The sequence below is a fragment of the Pseudophryne corroboree genome, unplaced genomic scaffold, assembly GCF_028390025.1.
Source record: "Pseudophryne corroboree isolate aPseCor3 unplaced genomic scaffold, aPseCor3.hap2 scaffold_222, whole genome shotgun sequence".
In the NCBI taxonomy this organism is placed as follows: Eukaryota; Metazoa; Chordata; class Amphibia; order Anura; family Myobatrachidae; genus Pseudophryne; species Pseudophryne corroboree.
This window is the reverse complement of record NW_026968868.1, coordinates 776,297-793,513: the sequence shown is the minus strand read 5'-3', so window position 1 is coordinate 793,513 and position 17,217 is coordinate 776,297. Positions and strand designations below refer to the sequence as shown.

Below are 17,217 nucleotides of genomic sequence, written 5' to 3'. Positions count from 1 at the left end.
TCTTTTGCAAAGAGATAGGCATTGGAAAATTCAGGGGTATTACGTGTAGATGAAGCACTAAAAGGAGGCTTTAAAATTTTCATTCTAGTTTCTTTCGTTTGGGAGAAAAATGTAAAAGTACAATGCAGCTTTTCCTTGCCGATATCTCTCTTTTGCAAAGAGATATGCATTGGAAAATTCAGGGCTATAACGTGTAGATGAAGCACTAACAGGAGGCTTTAAAATTTTCATTCTAGTGTCTTTCGTTTGGGAGAAAAATGTAAAAGTACAATGCAGCTTTTCCTTGCCGATATCTCTCTTTTGCAAAGAGATAGGCATTGGAAAATTCAGGGCTATAACGTGTATATGAAGCACTAACAGGAGGCTTTAAAATTTTCATTCTAGTGTCTTTCGTTTGGGAGAAAAATGCAAAGGTACAATACAGCTTTTCCTTGCCAATATCTCTCTTTTGCAAAGAGCTAGGCATTGGAAAATTCAGGGCTATAACGTGTAGATGAAGCACTAACAGGAGGCTTTAAAATTTTCATTCTAGTGTCTTTCGTTTGGGAGAAAAATGCAAAGGTACAATACAGCATTTCCTTGCCGATATCTCTCTTTTGCAAAGAGATAGGCATTGGAAAATTCAGGGCTATTACGTGTAGATGAAGCACTAAAAGGAGGCTTTAAAATTTTCATTCTAGTGTCTTTCGTTTGGGAGAAAAATGTAAAAGTACAATGCAGCTTTTCCTTGCCGATATCTCTCTTTTGCAAAGAGATAGGCATTGGAAAATTCAGGGCTATAACGTGTAGATGAAGCACTAACAGGAGGCTTTAAAATTTTAATTCTAGTGTCTTTCGTTTGGGAGAAAAATGCAAAGGTACAATACAGCTTTTCCTTGCCAATATCTCTCTTTTGCAAAGAGCTAGGCATTGGAAAATTCAGGGCTATAACGTGTAGATGAAGCACTAACAGGAGGCTTTAAAATTTTCATTCAAGTGTCTTTCGTTTGGGAGAAAAATGCAAAGGTACAATACAGCTTTTCCTTGCCGATATCTCTCTTTTGCAAAGAGATAGGCATTTGAAAATTCAGGGCTATAACGTGTAGATGAAGCACTAACAGGAGGCTTTAAAATTTTCATTCTAGTGTCCTTCGTTTGGGAGAAAAATGCAAAGGTACATTACAGCTTTTCCTTGCCGATATCTCTCTTTTGCAAAGAGATAGGCATTGGAAAATTCAGGGCTATAACGTGTAGATGAAGCACTAACAGGAGGCTTTAAAATTTTCATTCTAGTGTCTTTCGTTTGGGAGAAAAATGCAAAGGTACAATACAGCTTTTCCTTGCCAATATCTCTCTTTTGCAAAGAGCTAGGCATTGGAAAATTCAGGGCTATAACGTGTAGATGAAGCACTAACAGGAGGCTTTAAAATTTTCATTCTAGTGTCTTTCGTTTGGGAGAAAAATGCAAAAGTACAATGCTGCTTTTCCTTGCCGATATCTCTCTTTTGCAAACAGATAGGCATTGGAAAATTCAGGGCTATAACGTGTAGACGAAGCACTAACAGGAGGCTTTAAAATTTTCATTCTAGTGTCTTTCGTTTGGGAGAAAAATGCAAAAGTACAATGCTGCTTTTCCTTGCCGATATCTCTCTTTTGCAAAGAGATAGGCATTGGAAAATGCAGGGCTATAACATGTAGATGAAGCACTAACAGGAGGCTTTAAAAATTTTCATTCTAGTGTCTTTCGTTTGGGAGAAAAATGCAAAAGTACAATGCTGCTTTTCCTTGCCGATATCTCTCTTTTGCAAAGAGATAGGCATTGGAAAATGCAGGGCTATAACGTGCAGATGAAGCACTAACAGGAGGCTTTAACATTTTCATTCTAGTGTCTTTCGTTTGGGAGAAAAATGCAAAGGTACAATACAGCTTTTCCTTGCCAATATCTCTCTTTTGCAAAGAGCTAGGCATTGGAAAATGCAGGGCTATAACGTGTAGATGAAGCACTAACAGGAGGCTTTACAATTTTCATTCTAGTGTCTTTCGTTTGGGAGAAAAATGCAAAGGTACAATGCTGCTTTTCCTTGCCGTTATCTCTCTTTTGCAAAGAGATAGGCATTGGAAAATGCAGGGCTATAACGTGTAGATGAAGCACTAACAGGAGGCTTTTAAATTTTCATTCTAGTGTCCTTCGTTTGGGAGAAAAATGCAAAGGTACAATACAGTTTTTCCTTGCCGATATCTCTCTTTTGAAAAGAGATAGGCATTGGAAAATTCAGGGCTATAACGTGTAGATGAAGCACTAACAGGAGGCTTTAAAATTTTCATTCTAGTGTCTTTCGTTTGGGAGAAAAATGCAAAGGTACAATACAGCTTTTCCTTACCAATATCTCTCTTTTGCAAAGAGCTAGGCATTGGAAAATTCAGGGCTATAACGTGTAGATGAAGCACTAACAGGAGGCTTTAAAATTTTCATTCTAGTGTCTTTCGTTTGGGAGAAAAATGCAAAAGTACAATGCTGCTTTTCCTTGCCGATATCTCTCTTTTGCAAATAGATAGGCATTGGAAAATGCAGGGCTATAACGTGTAGATGAAGCACTAACAGTAGGCTTTAAAAATTTCATTCTAGTGTCTTTCGTTTGGGAGAAAAATGCAAAGGTACAATACAGCTTTTCCTTGAAGATATCTCTCTTTTGCAAAGAGATAGGCATTGGAAAATGCAGGGCTATAACGTGTAGATGAAGCACTAACAGTAGGCTTTAAAAATTTCATTCTAGTGTCTTTCGTTTGGGAGAAAAATGCAAAGGTACAATACAGCTTTTCCTTGCCGATATCTCTCTTTTGCAAAGAGATAGGCATTGGAAAATTCAGGGCTATAACGTGTAGATGAAGCACTAACAGGAGGCTTTAAATTTTTCATTCTAGTGTCTTTCGTTTGGGAGAAAAATGCAAAGGTACAATACAGTTTTTCCTTGCCGATATCTCTCTTTTGCAAAGAGATAGGCATTGGAAAATTCAGGGCTATAACGTGTAGATGAAGCACTAACAGGAGGCTTTAAAATTTTCATTCTAGTGTCTTTCGTTTGGGAGAAAAATGCAAAGGTACAATACAGCATTTCCTTGCCGATATCTCTCTTTTGCAAAGAGATAGGCATTGGAAAATTCAGGGCTATTACGTGTAGATGAAGCACTAAAAGGAGGCTTTAAAATTTTCATTCTAGTGTCTTTCGTTTGGGAGAAAAATGTAAAAGTACAATGCAGCTTTTCCTTGCCGATATCTCTCTTTTGCAAAGAGGTAGGCATTGGAAAATTCAGGGCTATAACGTGTAGATGAAGCACAAACAGGAGGCTTTAAAATTTTCATTCTAGTGTCTTTCGTTTGGGAGAAAAATGCAAAAGTACAATGCAGCTTTTCCTTGCCGATATCTCTCTTTTGCAAAGAGATAGGCATTGGAAAATTCAGGGCTATAACGTGTATATGAAGCACTAACAGGAGGCTTTAAAATTTTCATTCTAGTGTCTTTCGTTTGGGAGAAAAATGCAAAGGTACAATACAGCTTTTCCTTGCCGATATCTCTCTTTTGCTAAGAGATAGGCATTGGAAAATTCAGGGCTATAACGTGTAGATGAAGCACTAAAAGGAGGCTTTAAAATTTTCATTCTAGTGTCCTTCGTTTGGGAGAAAAATGCAATGGTACAATACATCTTTTCCTTGCCGATATCTCTCTTTTGCAAAGAGATAGGCATTGGAAAATTCAGGGCTATAACGTGTAGATGAAGCACTAACAGGAGGCTTTAAAATTTTCATTCTAGTTTCTTTCGTTTGGGAGAAAAATGCAAAGGTACAATACAGCATTTCCTTGCCGATATCTCTCTTTTGCAAAGAGATAGGCATTGGAAAATTCAGGGGTATTACGTGTAGATGAAGCACTAAAAGGAGGCTTTAAAATTTTCATTCTAGTTTCTTTCGTTTGGGAGAAAAATGTAAAAGTACAATGCAGCTTTTCCTTGCCGATATCTCTCTTTTGCAAAGAGATATGCATTGGAAAATTCAGGGCTATAACGTGTAGATGAAGCACTAACAGGAGGCTTTAAAATTTTCATTCTAGTGTCTTTCGTTTGGGAGAAAAATGTAAAAGTACAATGCAGCTTTTCCTTGCCGATATCTCTCTTTTGCAAAGAGATAGGCATTGGAAAATTCAGGGCTATAACTTGTATATGAAGCACTAACAGGAGGCTTTAAAATTTTCATTCTAGTGTCTTTCGTTTGGGAGAAAAATGCAAAGGTACAATACAGCTTTTCCTTGCCAATATCTCTCTTTTGCAAAGAGCTAGGCATTGGAAAATTCAGGGCTATAACGTGTAGATGAAGCACTAACAGGAGGCTTTAAAATTTTCATTCTAGTGTCTTTCGTTTGGGAGAAAAATGCAAAGGTACAATACAGCATTTCCTTGCCGATATCTCTCTTTTGCAAAGAGATAGGCATTGGAAAATTCAGGGCTATTACGTGTAGATGAAGCACTAAAAGGAGGCTTTAAAATTTTCATTCTAGTGTCTTTCGTTTGGGAGAAAAATGTAAAAGTACAATGCAGCTTTTCCTTGCCGATATCTCTCTTTTGCAAAGAGATAGGCATTGGAAAATTCAGGGCTATAACGTGTAGATGAAGCACTAACAGGAGGCTTTAAAATTTTCATTCTAGTGTCTTTCGTTTGGGAGAAAAATGCAAAGGTACAATACAGCTTTTCCTTGCCAATATCTCTCTTTTGCAAAGAGCTAGGCATTGGAAAATTCAGGGCTATAACGTGTAGATGAAGCACTAACAGGAGGCTTTAAAATGTTCATTCTAGTGTCTTTCGTTTGGGAGAAAAATGCAAAGGTACAATACAGCATTTCCTTGCCGATATCTCTCTTTTGCAAAGAGATAGGCATTGGAAAATTCAGGGCTATTACGTGTAGATGAAGCACTAAAAGGAGGCTTTAAAATTTTCATTCTAGTGTCTTTCGTTTGGGAGAAAAATGTAAAAGTACAATGCAGCTTTTCCTTGCCGATATCTCTCTTTTGCAAAGAGATAGGCATTGGAAAATTCAGGGCTATAACGTGTAGATGAAGCACTAACAGGAGGCTTTAAAATTTTCATTCTAGTGTCTTTCGTTTGGGAGAAAAATGTAAAAGTACAATGCAGCTTTTCCTTGCCGATATCTCTCTTTTGCAAAGAGATAGGCATTGGAAAATTCAGGGCTATAACGTGTAGATGAAGCACTAACAGGAGGCTTTAAAATTTTCATTCTAGTGTCTTTCGTTTGGGAGAAAAATGCAAAGGTACAATACAGCTTTTCCTTGCCGATATCTCTCTTTTGCTAAGAGATAGGCATTGGAAAATTCAGGGCTATAACGTGTAGATGAAGCACTAAAAGGAGGCTTTAAAATTTTCATTCTAGTGTCCTTCGTTTGGGAGAAAAATGCAAAGGTACAATACAGCTTTTCCTTGCCGATATCTCTCTTTTGCAAAGAGATAGGCATTGGAAAATTCAGGGCTATAACGTGTAGATGAAGCACTAATAGGAGGCTTTAAAATTTTCATTCTAGTGTCCTTCGTTTGGGAGAAAAATGCAAAGGTACAATACAGCTTTTCCTTGCCGATATCTCTCTTTTGCAAAGAAATAGGCATTGGAAAATTCAGGGCTATAACGTGTAGATGAAGCACTAACAGGAGGCTTTAAAATTTTCATTCTAGTGTCTTTCGTTTGGGAGAAAAATGCAAAGGTACAATACAGCTTTTCCTTGCCGATATCTCTCTTTTGCAAAGAGCTAGGCATTGGAAAATTCAGGGCTATAACGTGTAGATGAAGCACTAACAGTAGACTTTAAAATTTTCATTCTAGTGTCTTTCGTTTGGGAGAAAAATGCAAAGGTACAATACAGCTTTTCCTTGCCAATATCTCTCTTTTGCAAAGAGCTAGGCATTGGAAAATTCAGGGCTATAACGTGTAGATAAAGCACTAACAGGAGGCTTTAAAATTTTCATTCTAGTGTCTTTCGTTTGGGAGAAAAATGCAAAAGTACAATGCTGCTTTTCCTTGCCGATATCTCTCTTTTGCAAAGAGATAGGCATTGGAAAATTCAGGGCTATAACGTGTAGATGAAGCACTAACAGGAGGCTTTAAAATTTTCATTCTAGTGTCCTTCGTTTGGGAGAAAAATGCAAAGGTACAATACAGCTTTTCCTTGCCAATATCTCTCTTTTGCAAAGAGCTAGGCATTGGAAAATTCAGGGCTATAACGTGTAGATGAAGCACTAACAGGAGGCTTTAAAATTTTCATTCTAGTGTCTTTCGTTTGGGAGAAAAATGCAAAGGTACAATACAGCATTTCCTTGCCGATATCTCTCTTTTGCAAAGAGATAGGCATTGGAAAATTCAGGGCTATTACGTGTAGATGAAGCACTAAAAGGAGGCTTTAAAATTTTCATTCTAGTGTCTTTCGTTTGGGAGAAAAATGTAAAAGTACAATGCAGCTTTTCCTTGCCGATATCTCTCTTTTGCAAAGAGATAGGCATTGGAAAATTCAGGGCTATAACGTGTAGATGAAGCACTAACAGGAGGCTTTAAAATTTTCATTCTAGTGTCTTTCGTTTGGGAGAAAAATGCAAAGGTACAATACAGCTTTTCCTTGCCAATGTCTCTCTTTTGCAAAGAGCTAGGCATTGGAAAATGCAGGGCTATAACGTGTAGATGAAGCACTAACAGGAGGCTTTACAATTTTCATTCTAGTGTCTTTCGTTTGGGAGAAAAATGCAAAGGTACAATGCTGCTTTTCCTTGCCGATATCTCTCTTTTGCAAAGAGATAGGCATTGGAAAATTCAGGGCTATAACGTGTATATGAAGCACTAACAGGAGGCTTTAAAATTTTCATTCTAGTGTCTTTCGTTTGGGAGAAAAATGCAAAGGTACAATACAGCTTTTCCTTGCCGATATCTCTCTTTTGCTAAGAGATAGGCATTGGAAAATTCAGGGCTATAACGTGTAGATGAAGCACTAAAAGGAGGCTTTAAAATTTTCATTCTAGTGTCCTTCGTTTGGGAGAAAAATGCAAAGGTACAATACAGCTTTTCCTTGCCGATATCTCTCTTTTGCAAAGAGATAGGCATTGGAAAATTCAGGGCTATAACGTGTAGATGAAGCACTAATAGGAGGCTTTAAAATTTTCATTCTAGTGTCCTTCGTTTGGGAGAAAAATGCAAAGGTACAATACAGCTTTTCCTTGCCGATATCTCTCTTTTGCAAAGAAATAGGCATTGGAAAATTCAGGGCTATAACGTGTAGATGAAGCACTAACAGGAGGCTTTAAAATTTTCATTCTAGTGTCTTTCGTTTGGGAGAAAAATGCAAAGGTACAATACAGCTTTTCCTTGCCGATATCTCTCTTTTGCAAAGAGCTAGGCATTGGAAAATTCAGGGCTATAACGTGTAGATGAAGCACTAACAGTAGACTTTAAAATTTTCATTCTAGTGTCTTTCGTTTGGGAGAAAAATGCAAAGGTACAATACAGCTTTTCCTTGCCAATATCTCTCTTTTGCAAAGAGCTAGGCATTGGAAAATTCAGGGCTATAACGTGTAGATAAAGCACTAACAGGAGGCTTTAAAATTTTCATTCTAGTGTCTTTCGTTTGGGAGAAAAATGCAAAAGTACAATGCTGCTTTTCCTTGCCGATATCTCTCTTTTGCAAAGAGATAGGCATTGGAAAATTCAGGGCTATAACGTGTAGATGAAGCACTAACAGGAGGCTTTAAAATTTTCATTCTAGTGTCCTTCGTTTGGGAGAAAAATGCAAAGGTACAATACAGCTTTTCCTTGCCAATATCTCTCTTTTGCAAAGAGCTAGGCATTGGAAAATTCAGGGCTATAACGTGTAGATGAAGCACTAACAGGAGGCTTTAAAATTTTCATTCTAGTGTCTTTCGTTTGGGAGAAAAATGCAAAGGTACAATACAGCATTTCCTTGCCGATATCTCTCTTTTGCAAAGAGATAGGCATTGGAAAATTCAGGGCTATTACGTGTAGATGAAGCACTAAAAGGAGGCTTTAAAATTTTCATTCTAGTGTCTTTCGTTTGGGAGAAAAATGTAAAAGTACAATGCAGCTTTTCCTTGCCGATATCTCTCTTTTGCAAAGAGATAGGCATTGGAAAATTCAGGGCTATAACGTGTAGATGAAGCACTAACAGGAGGCTTTAAAATTTTCATTCTAGTGTCTTTCGTTTGGGAGAAAAATGCAAAGGTACAATACAGCTTTTCCTTGCCAATATCTCTCTTTTGCAAAGAGCTAGGCATTGGAAAATGCAGGGCTATAACGTGTAGATGAAGCACTAACAGGAGGCTTTACAATTTTCATTCTAGTGTCTTTCGTTTGGGAGAAAAATGCAAAGGTACAATGCTGCTTTTCCTTGCCGATATCTCTCTTTTGCAAAGAGATAGGCATTGGAAAATGCAGGGCTATAACGTGTAGATGAAGCACTAACAGGAGGCTTTAAAATTTTCATTCTAGTGTCTTTCGTTTGGGAGAAAAATGCAAAGGTACAATACAGCTTTTCCTTGCCAATATCTCTCTTTTGCAAAGAGCTAGGCATTGGAAAATTCAGGGCTATAACGTGTAGATGAAGCACTAACAGGAGGCTTTAAAATTTTCATTCTAGTGTCTTTCGTTTGGGAGAAAAATGCAAAAGTACAATGCAGCTTTTCCTTGCCGATATCTCTCTTTTGCAAAGAGATAGGCATTGGAAAATGCAGGGCTATAACGTGTAGATGAAGCACTAACAGTAGGCTTTAAAAATTTCATTCTAGTGTCTTTCGTTTGGGAGAAAAATGCAAAAGTACAATGCAGCTTTTCCTTGCCGATATCTCTCTTTTGCAAAGAGATAGGCATTGGAAAATTCAGGGCTATAACGTGTAGATGAAGCACTAATAGGAGGCTTTAAAATTTTCATTCTAATGTCCTTCGTTTGGGAGAAAAATGCAAAGGTACAATACAGCTTTTCCTTGCCGATATCTCTCTTTTGCAAAGAGATAGGCATTGGAAAATTCAGGGCTATAACATGTAGATGAAGCACTAACAGGAGGCTTTAAAATTTTCATTCTAGTGTCTTTCGTTTGGGAGAAAAATGCAAAAGTACAATGCAGCTTTTCCTTGCCGATATCTCTCTTTCGCAAAGAGATAGGCATTGGAAAATTCAGGGCTATACCGTGTAGATGAAGCACTAACAGGAGGCTTTTACATTTTCATTCTAGTGTCCTTCGTTTGGGAGAAAAATGCAAAGGTACAATACAGCTTTTCCTTGCCGATATCTCTCTTTTGCAAAGAGCTAGGCATTGGAAAATTCAGGGCTATAACGTGTAGATGAAGCACTAACAGGAGGCTTTAAAATTTTCATTCTAGTGTCTTTCGTTTGGGAGAAAAATGCAAAGGTACAATACAGTTTTTCCTTGCCGATATCTCTCTTTTGCAAAGAGATAGGCATTGGAAAATTCAGGGCTATAACGTGTAGATGAAGCACTAACAGGAGGCTTTAAAATTTTCATTCTAGTGTCCTTCGTTTGGGAGAAAAATGCAAAGGTACAATACAGCTTTTCCTTGCCAATATCTCTCTTTTGCAAAGAGCTAGGCATTGGAAAATTCAGGGCTATACCGTGTAGATGAAGCACTAACAGGAGGCTTTTACATTTTCATTCTAGTGTCCTTCGTTTGGGAGAAAAATGCAAAGGTACAATACAGCTTTTCCTTGCCGATATCTCTCTTTTGCAAAGAGATAGGCATTGGAAAATTCAGGGCTATAACGTGTAGATGAAGCACTAACAGGAGGCTTTAAAATTTTCATTCTAGTGTCTTTCGTTTGGGAGAAAAATGCAAAGGTACAATACAGCTTTTCCTTGCCGATATCTCTCTTTTGCAAAGAGATAGGCATTTGAAAATTCAGGGCTATAACGTATAGATGAAGCACTAACAGGAGGCTTTAAAATTTTCATTCTAGTGTCCTTCGTTTGGGAGAAAAATGCAAAGGTACAATACAGCTTTTCCTTGCCGATATCTCTCTTTTGCAAAGAGATAGGCATTGGAAAATTCAGGGCTATAACGTGTAGATGAAGCACTAATAGGAGGCTTTAAAATTTTCATTCTAGTGTCCTTCGTTTGGGAGAAAAATGCAAAGGTACAATACAGCTTTTCCTTGCCGATATCTCTCTTTTGCAAAGAGATAGGCATTGGAAAATTCAGGGCTATAACGTGTAGATGAAGCACTAACAGGAGGCTTTAAAATTTTCATTCTAGTGTCTTTCGTTTGGGAGAAAAATGCAAAGGTACAATACAGCTTTTCCTTGCCGATATCTCTCTTTTGCAAAGAGCTAGGCATTGGAAAATTCAGGGCTATAACGTGTAGATGAAGCACTAATAGGAGGCTTTAAAATTTTCATTCTAATGTCCTTCGTTTGGGAGAAAAATGCAAAGGTACAATACAGCTTTTCCTTGTCGATATCTCTCTTTTGCAAAGAGATAGGCATTGGAAAATTCAGGGCTATAACGTGTATATGAAGCACTAACAGGAGGCTTTAAAATTTTCATTCTAGTGTCTTTCGTTTGGGAGAAAAATGCAAAGGTACAATACAGCTTTTCCTTGCCGATATCTCTCTTTTGCAAAGAGCTAGGCATTGGAAAATTCAGGGCTATAACGTGTAGATGAAGCACTAACAGTAGACTTTAAAATTTTCATTCTAGTGTCTTTCGTTTGGGAGAAAAATGCAAAGGTACAATACAGCTTTTCCTTGCCAATATCTCTCTTTTGCAAAGAGCTAGGCATTGGAAAATTCAGGGCTATAACGTGTAGATGAAGCACTAACAGGAGGCTTTAAAATTTTCATTCTAGTGTCTTTCGTTTGGGAGAAAAATGCAAAGGTACAATACAGCTTTTCCTTGCCGATATCTCTCTTTTGCAAAGAGATAGGCATTGGAAAATTCAGGGCTATAACGTGTAGATGAAGCACTAACAGGAGGCTTTAAAATTTTCATTCTAGTGTCTTTCGTTTGGGAGAAAAATCAGCTTGAATGCTTCAGGGGCTGGGGCATAGCCAACATGAGCCCCACACCGAAGGAGGGTGGAGGTGTTTAATGCAAACTAGGGGTCAGACAAGCGCCGCAAAAGGCCACCATGCCCTGCACGCCCCTTTTCTGTTTTCATATGCAGACGAGGGTTGAAGCCAACTTTGACCCACTGCTTGGATGACATCACCATATGCAAATCCATCTGCGGCAGGCCTTCCCCCAGGAATGCTTGCACTAGTTGTTGCATTTGGTTTGTTGTTTGGGGGTGCTTCAGTATTAGGCAGCCTTCTGCCCTCCCATGTTCATCTGAAAATATGTGTTCTCCCTGCAGTTGTTGTCCCCAGATGAGAGTTCCCTTGTGCTGCCTCAGTTGAATCTCCTTAACTTGACAGAGATGTGCCTGAGCAGCGGCCCTCCCCAGCTCTATCCCAAATCATACTTATTTTGCATAGGAGATACCATGGTCATAAGGATTATTCTCCCAGGGTGAGGTTCATTCATTGCATTCTGGGTATGCTGACCCCTGTGATTTCCCCAAATGTGGGAAACTCGACTGCTTTATTTGTGGTAGTGGGGGACTGTGTTTGTGTTTTCCTCTGGTCAGCTCTGGTAAAAGTCAGATTTCTTTGTTTCAGAGCCTTGTTCTTCTTTTGAGAGTTCCCTTGTGCTAGTTCTTCAGAACGAACAAATCTTTTGCCTTTTACTAAAGATTTCCGTGGAGAGGAGCAAAACTGAGTTTTATCTCAATTTTTGCATGCCCCGTCTTATTGGGGTTTCTTTTATCAGTTTAAAGATAGAACGAGTGTGCTTTAATGTAAGCTCATTTGCGTAGAAATGACAGTAAATGTTTGTTTCTTTTCAAACAGAACTTTCTTGACTATACTAATTGCTTGAAAGATCTGGGAGCACATGGAAAAGAGTACAAACCATGTTTATAGCAAGGGGAAGCCTGGTGAGAAATCTGCTTTCTTTCTTTCAAATTGGGTGCTCACTTTGAGCTGAATGAGGACTGCTGGCATGGCACTCAGGCGACAGGTAGAATCTTGGTCATGCTGTGGTTTCTCTTCAGAACGAACAAATCTTTCGCCTTTTACTAAAGATTTCCGTGGAGAGGAGCAAAACTGAGTTTTATCTCAATTTTTGCATGCCCCATCTTATTGGGGTTTTATTTTATTGGTTTAAAGATAGAACGAGTGTGCTTTAATGTAAGCTCATTTGCATAGAAATGACAGTAAATGTTTGTTTCTTTTCAAACAGAACTTTCTTGACCACACTAATTGTTTGAAAGATCTGGGAGCACATGGAAAAGAGTACAAACCATGTTTATAGCAAGGGGAAGCCTGGTGAGAAATCTGCTTTCTTTCATTCAAATTGGGTGCTCACTTTGAGCTGAATGAGAACTGCTGGCATGGCACTCAGGCGACAGGTGGAATCTTGGTCATGCTCTGGTTTCTCTTCAGAACTAACAAATATTTCGCCTTTTATTAAAGATTTCCGTGGAGAGGAGCAAAACTGAGTTTTATCTCAATTTTTGCATGCCCCATATTATTGGGGTTTCTTTTATCAGTTTAAAGACAGAACGAGTGTGCTTTCTTGTTAGCTTTAATGTAAGTTTATTTGCATAACAATGACAGTAAATGTTTGTTTCTTTTCAAACAGAACTTTCTTGACCATGCTACTTGCTTGAAAGATCTGGGAGCACATGGAAAACAGTACAAACCATGCAGTATCACAAGAGCCTTTATTTGATCTTTCATGAAGATAGAGCAGAATTGAGGACACGTCAACAATTTCTGCCGAAGGTGGTTCATCTTTCCACATGGTGCCTTTGGCCACTGACACCTTCGTTGAGTCAAAGTCTCTGGCTGTGGTCAGAACTTTGAAAATTTATGTCACCAGAACGGTTCAGATTAGGAAAACAGAGGCTCTGTTTGTCCTGTATGCTCCCAACATGATTGGGTGTCCTGCTTCCATGCAGACCATTATGCGCTGGATCTGTGGTAAAATTCAGCATGCTCATTCCACGGCAGGATTGCCGTTACTGAATTAGGTGAAGACCCATTCTACTAGAAAGGTGGGTTCATCCTGGGCAGCTGGTCGGGGAGTCTCGGCATTGCAACTTTGCCGAGCAGCTATTTAGTAAACACTTTTGCTAAGTTTTACAAGTTTGATACCTTGGCTGATGATAACCTCAAGTTGGGTCATTCGGTGCTGCAGAGTCGTACGCACTCTCCCACCCGTTCAAGAGCTTTGGTATAACCCCATGGTTCTTAATGTGACCCCAGCATCCTCTAGGTCGTATGAGAAAATAGGATTTTAATACCTACCGGTAAATCCTTTTCTCTTAGTACGTAGAGGATGCTGGGCACCCGTCCCAGTCCATACTGTGTCTGCAGTTATTACTTGTGGTTATACACATGTTGTGTTACGGTTCTGGTCAGCTTTTTGCTGCAATTGTTCATGCCGTTGGCTTGTGTTCTGTTGAATGCCACGTTCTGCGGCATGCTTAAGGTGTGAGCTGGTAAGATGCTCACCTTAGTTTAACAATAAATCCTTTCCTCGAAATGTCCGTCTCCCTGGGCACAGTTCCTATAACTGGAGTCTGGAGGAGGGGCATAGAGGGAGGAGCCAGTTCACACCCTTTGAAAGTCTTAAAGTGCCCATGTCTCTTGCGGATCCCGTCTATACCCCATGGTTCTTAATGTGACCCCAGCATCCTCTACGGACTAAGAGAAAAGGATGCCCTTGTGTACTATCCTGACTTCTCCTCCCGTCTGCTTACTTTGTGCCTTCCAACGCACAATGCGAACTACAGGTGGTGCTGCAGGGCCCACACCCTTTTACTTGCCTTACAGAGCAGCTCTGGAGCTGTTACAGTGCCCAGCTGCTGCAAGAAATCAGCATGAATGCTTCAGGGGATGGGGCATGGCCAACATGAGCCCCACACCAAAGGAGGGTGGGGGTGTTTAATGCGAACTAGGGGTCATCCAAGCACTGCAAAAGGCCGCCATGCCCTGCATGCCCCTTTTCTCTTTTTATATGCAGATGAGGGTTCCAGCCAACTTTGGCCCACTGCTTGGATGACATCACCGTATGCAAATCCGTCTGCTGCAGACCTTCCCCCAGGAATGCTGTTACTAGTTGTTGGATATGGTTTGATATTTGATGGTGCTTCAGTATTAGGCAGCCTTCCGCCATCCCATGTTCATCTGAAAAGATGTGGTCTCCCTGCAGTTGTTGTCCCCAGACGAGAGTTCCCTTGTGCTTCCTCAGTTGAATCTCCTTAACTTGACGGGGGAGGGGCTGCCCGAGCTGCCACCCTCCCCAGCCCTATCCCAACTCATACTTATTTTACATATTAGATCTCTTGATCATGAAGATTGTTCTCACAGGGTGAGGTTCATCCATTATATTTTAAAATAGGAAGGTACAAATTACATATTTGAATTGCATCTATGTGCTGGATTCAAATGTCCCCCCCCCTTCCTTTCTCAATTGTGCCCGTCAGCAGCTATTCTAAGGTTGCTGCCAATGGGTGTGACACATTAATTTCTTCTGTGGGGTACACTGGACTCCACAAGGATTCACATTGGGGTGTAGAGTAGGATCTTGATCTGAGGCACCAACCGGCTCAAAGCTTTTGACTGTTCCCAAGAAGCTCAGTGCATTCTCCTCTATAACCCCGCTTCCATGAACAGGGAGCTCAGTTTGTAGTTGGTGCCTTCAGTAGCAGGCCAATTAACAGGGGCCTGCCTCAGGCAGCCTATTCTTAGCTATTAATTTTGACAAGAAAAGAAGAACTTGTTTTATGAGAATCTACAAGGGCTGCAGCAGGCTAGGTCTAATAGACATCTTTACTGCAGCTTCATCACTCCCAGCGGCGCTATATACTCCCGTGCCCTGGTTGCTGGGTCACTGCAGCGGAGGCTCCGGTTTCATCCTAAGGTCAGTCACACACACACCACCCTTCCGGATCACGAGGCCGCTGATGAAGGGGAGCGAGGCCGTAGGGGGTGGGCCGTGTGCGCACTGCGGTGGACACTGATTACTGGGCAGCCGCTCCACTAGCCACCAGGTACAGTTAAGGAGCACAGGTCTGGGGGTTTTTCTCCTATATTAACCCAATTTTGTACTGCCCGCAGCGCATTGTGATAGGTAATAGGGCCTGATTCAGGTTGGATTGCAATCACAATAAGCGATCCAACTGCAAAAATTGCTAAGAGCATACGCATGTGCCTGCATTTTCTGCGGCACCCCGCAGAGAATGTGATCGCCTCTGCCTGTCAATCGGGGTGGGGAAGGGGGGGAGAGGTGGGTCAGCAACACTCCATTTCCAAGTCAGGGATGGAGCGGTGCGGGGGCAAGGCTTCAAAATGGGGTCTGCAACGGAGGAGACACAGGGGGCGTGGTCACAGCGGCTGTATGACATCACATTCAGCCGCTGTGATCACAAAAATGGTGGCGGCTTCCTGCGCGCACATACAGTCTGCACCAGCAGGAGCCTACACCATTTTTTATGATCACGCTGAACTGCAGTGCGACTGCAATTACAGCATGGTCAAGAAGGGAGGCGTCATGCTGGGTGGCCATGCCCTGTCACTGTGCAGGAGCCAGCACCGCTCACACACTAGTCCCCGGGTGCAGCCCCCAACCCCCGGGACACCCGGAGCAACAAAATGTAGATTCAGGCCACCAGGCCACGCCCCTACCTATGAAACCATGCCTCCTTTTTACCATTGCGCTGCTTATCTGCGCGCACTGCATTACAATCTCCCTCGCCACCTCTCTGTGTGTCACCAGTGATAGTGACACCTCTGCCATGCTTGTAGCAGCTGGTCCTAAGATCTACGCCTCAAACCCTGAGTGTTTGCCCTTGTGACTTGTTGATCATCATAGCGAAGCAGATGCTTACAGAAAACTGCAGGGGCTTAGATTGAAAATAAAAAAATTGATGGGTATAAGGTAGAGAGGAGCGGGTTCGGTTCTCCGAGAACCGAATTCCCCACGAACTCCACGTGGTTTACACTGGTCCGAGGCAGGCTCGGTTGTTCCCGCCTGACTCGGAAAACCTGAACAAGGGAAAATGTCATCATCCCGCTGTCGGATTCTCGCGAGATTCGGATTCCATATAAAGAGCTGCGCGTTGCTGCCATTTTTACTCGTGCATTGAAGAGAGAGCGGAGAGGACGTGGCTATGTTCTCTCAGTGGAAATCTCAATATCAGTGCTCAGTATCAGTGGTTACTTATTGCTGCTCAGTAATACTAGTAGTGTGTCTCTCCTGCTCAGTGTCAGTTCTCAGTAGTATCCTCATCAGTGCTCAGTATCACTGCTCATTGTCTTGTGCTGCATTGTGGTGCTCAGCATACTACAGTACATTACTAATAGTCCAGTGCTGCATCTTGCTGCTCAGTGTCAGTTCTAGTATCCTCATCAGTGCTCACTATCACTGCTCATTGCATTGTGGTGTTCTGTATACTACAATAACATAGTAATATAGTAACATAGTTTTTGAGGTTGAATAGAGGCAAATTGCCCATCGTGTTCAACCTGTTTTAAGTTGTGATGATTCTACATACTTGCTGAATAATGTTTTATGACTAGTTAGCTACTATAACTCATGTTACCCCCGGATTAACCATGTTGATATTTTAAGTATTATAACCTTGGATAGCTTTTTCATTCAGAAATGTATCCATTCCTTTTTTAAATCCAATTACAGAGTCCGCCATTACCACCTTCCCTGGCAGGGAATTCCACATCCTGATTGCCCTAACAGTGAAGAAACCTTTCCTCCATTGCGTTCTGAACTTTCCTCCAGTCGCAGCGAGTGACCACGTGTTCTTTTAATAAATAATTCCTCTGATAACTCTTTGTTATGTATCTTTACATATTTGAAGATATTAATAATATCTCCTCTTAGGCACCTCTTTTCTAGTGTATAAATATTCAGCCTAGTAAGTCTTTCCTTATAGTCCAGTACTTTTAGGCCTTTAATCAATTTAGTCTTCAGGATCTCTTACACTTCCATGAGCAGCAGAGTAGTGCAATGGAAGCATGCTGGGCCCATAACCCAGAGGTCGATTGATCGAAACTATCCTCTGCTATGTGCATTTTTTTTTTTATAATTAAAGTAATCAAAAACTGGG

The 17,217-nt window shown here is 40.7% G+C and overlaps 4 non-coding genes across 4 annotated transcripts; all 4 read left to right on the top strand.

Annotated features, from left to right (window-relative positions):
- Positions 1 to 11,504: 11,504 nt before the first annotated feature.
- On the top strand, positions 11,505 to 11,668 carry LOC135008091 (U1 spliceosomal RNA). Its single transcript, XR_010207908.1, has one exon. It is a non-coding gene; the product is annotated as a U1 spliceosomal RNA (small nuclear RNA).
- A 59-nt stretch (positions 11,669 to 11,727) lies between these two features.
- Positions 11,728 to 11,844, top strand: LOC135008419 (U5 spliceosomal RNA). Its single transcript, XR_010208176.1, has one exon. It is a non-coding gene; the product is annotated as a U5 spliceosomal RNA (small nuclear RNA).
- A 274-nt stretch (positions 11,845 to 12,118) lies between these two features.
- On the top strand, positions 12,119 to 12,234 carry LOC135008395 (U5 spliceosomal RNA). The gene has a single exon (XR_010208153.1). It is a non-coding gene; the product is annotated as a U5 spliceosomal RNA (small nuclear RNA).
- A 275-nt stretch (positions 12,235 to 12,509) lies between these two features.
- On the top strand, positions 12,510 to 12,625 carry LOC135008410 (U5 spliceosomal RNA). The gene has a single exon (XR_010208168.1). It is a non-coding gene; the product is annotated as a U5 spliceosomal RNA (small nuclear RNA).
- The last annotated feature ends 4,592 nt before the right edge of the window (positions 12,626 to 17,217 follow it).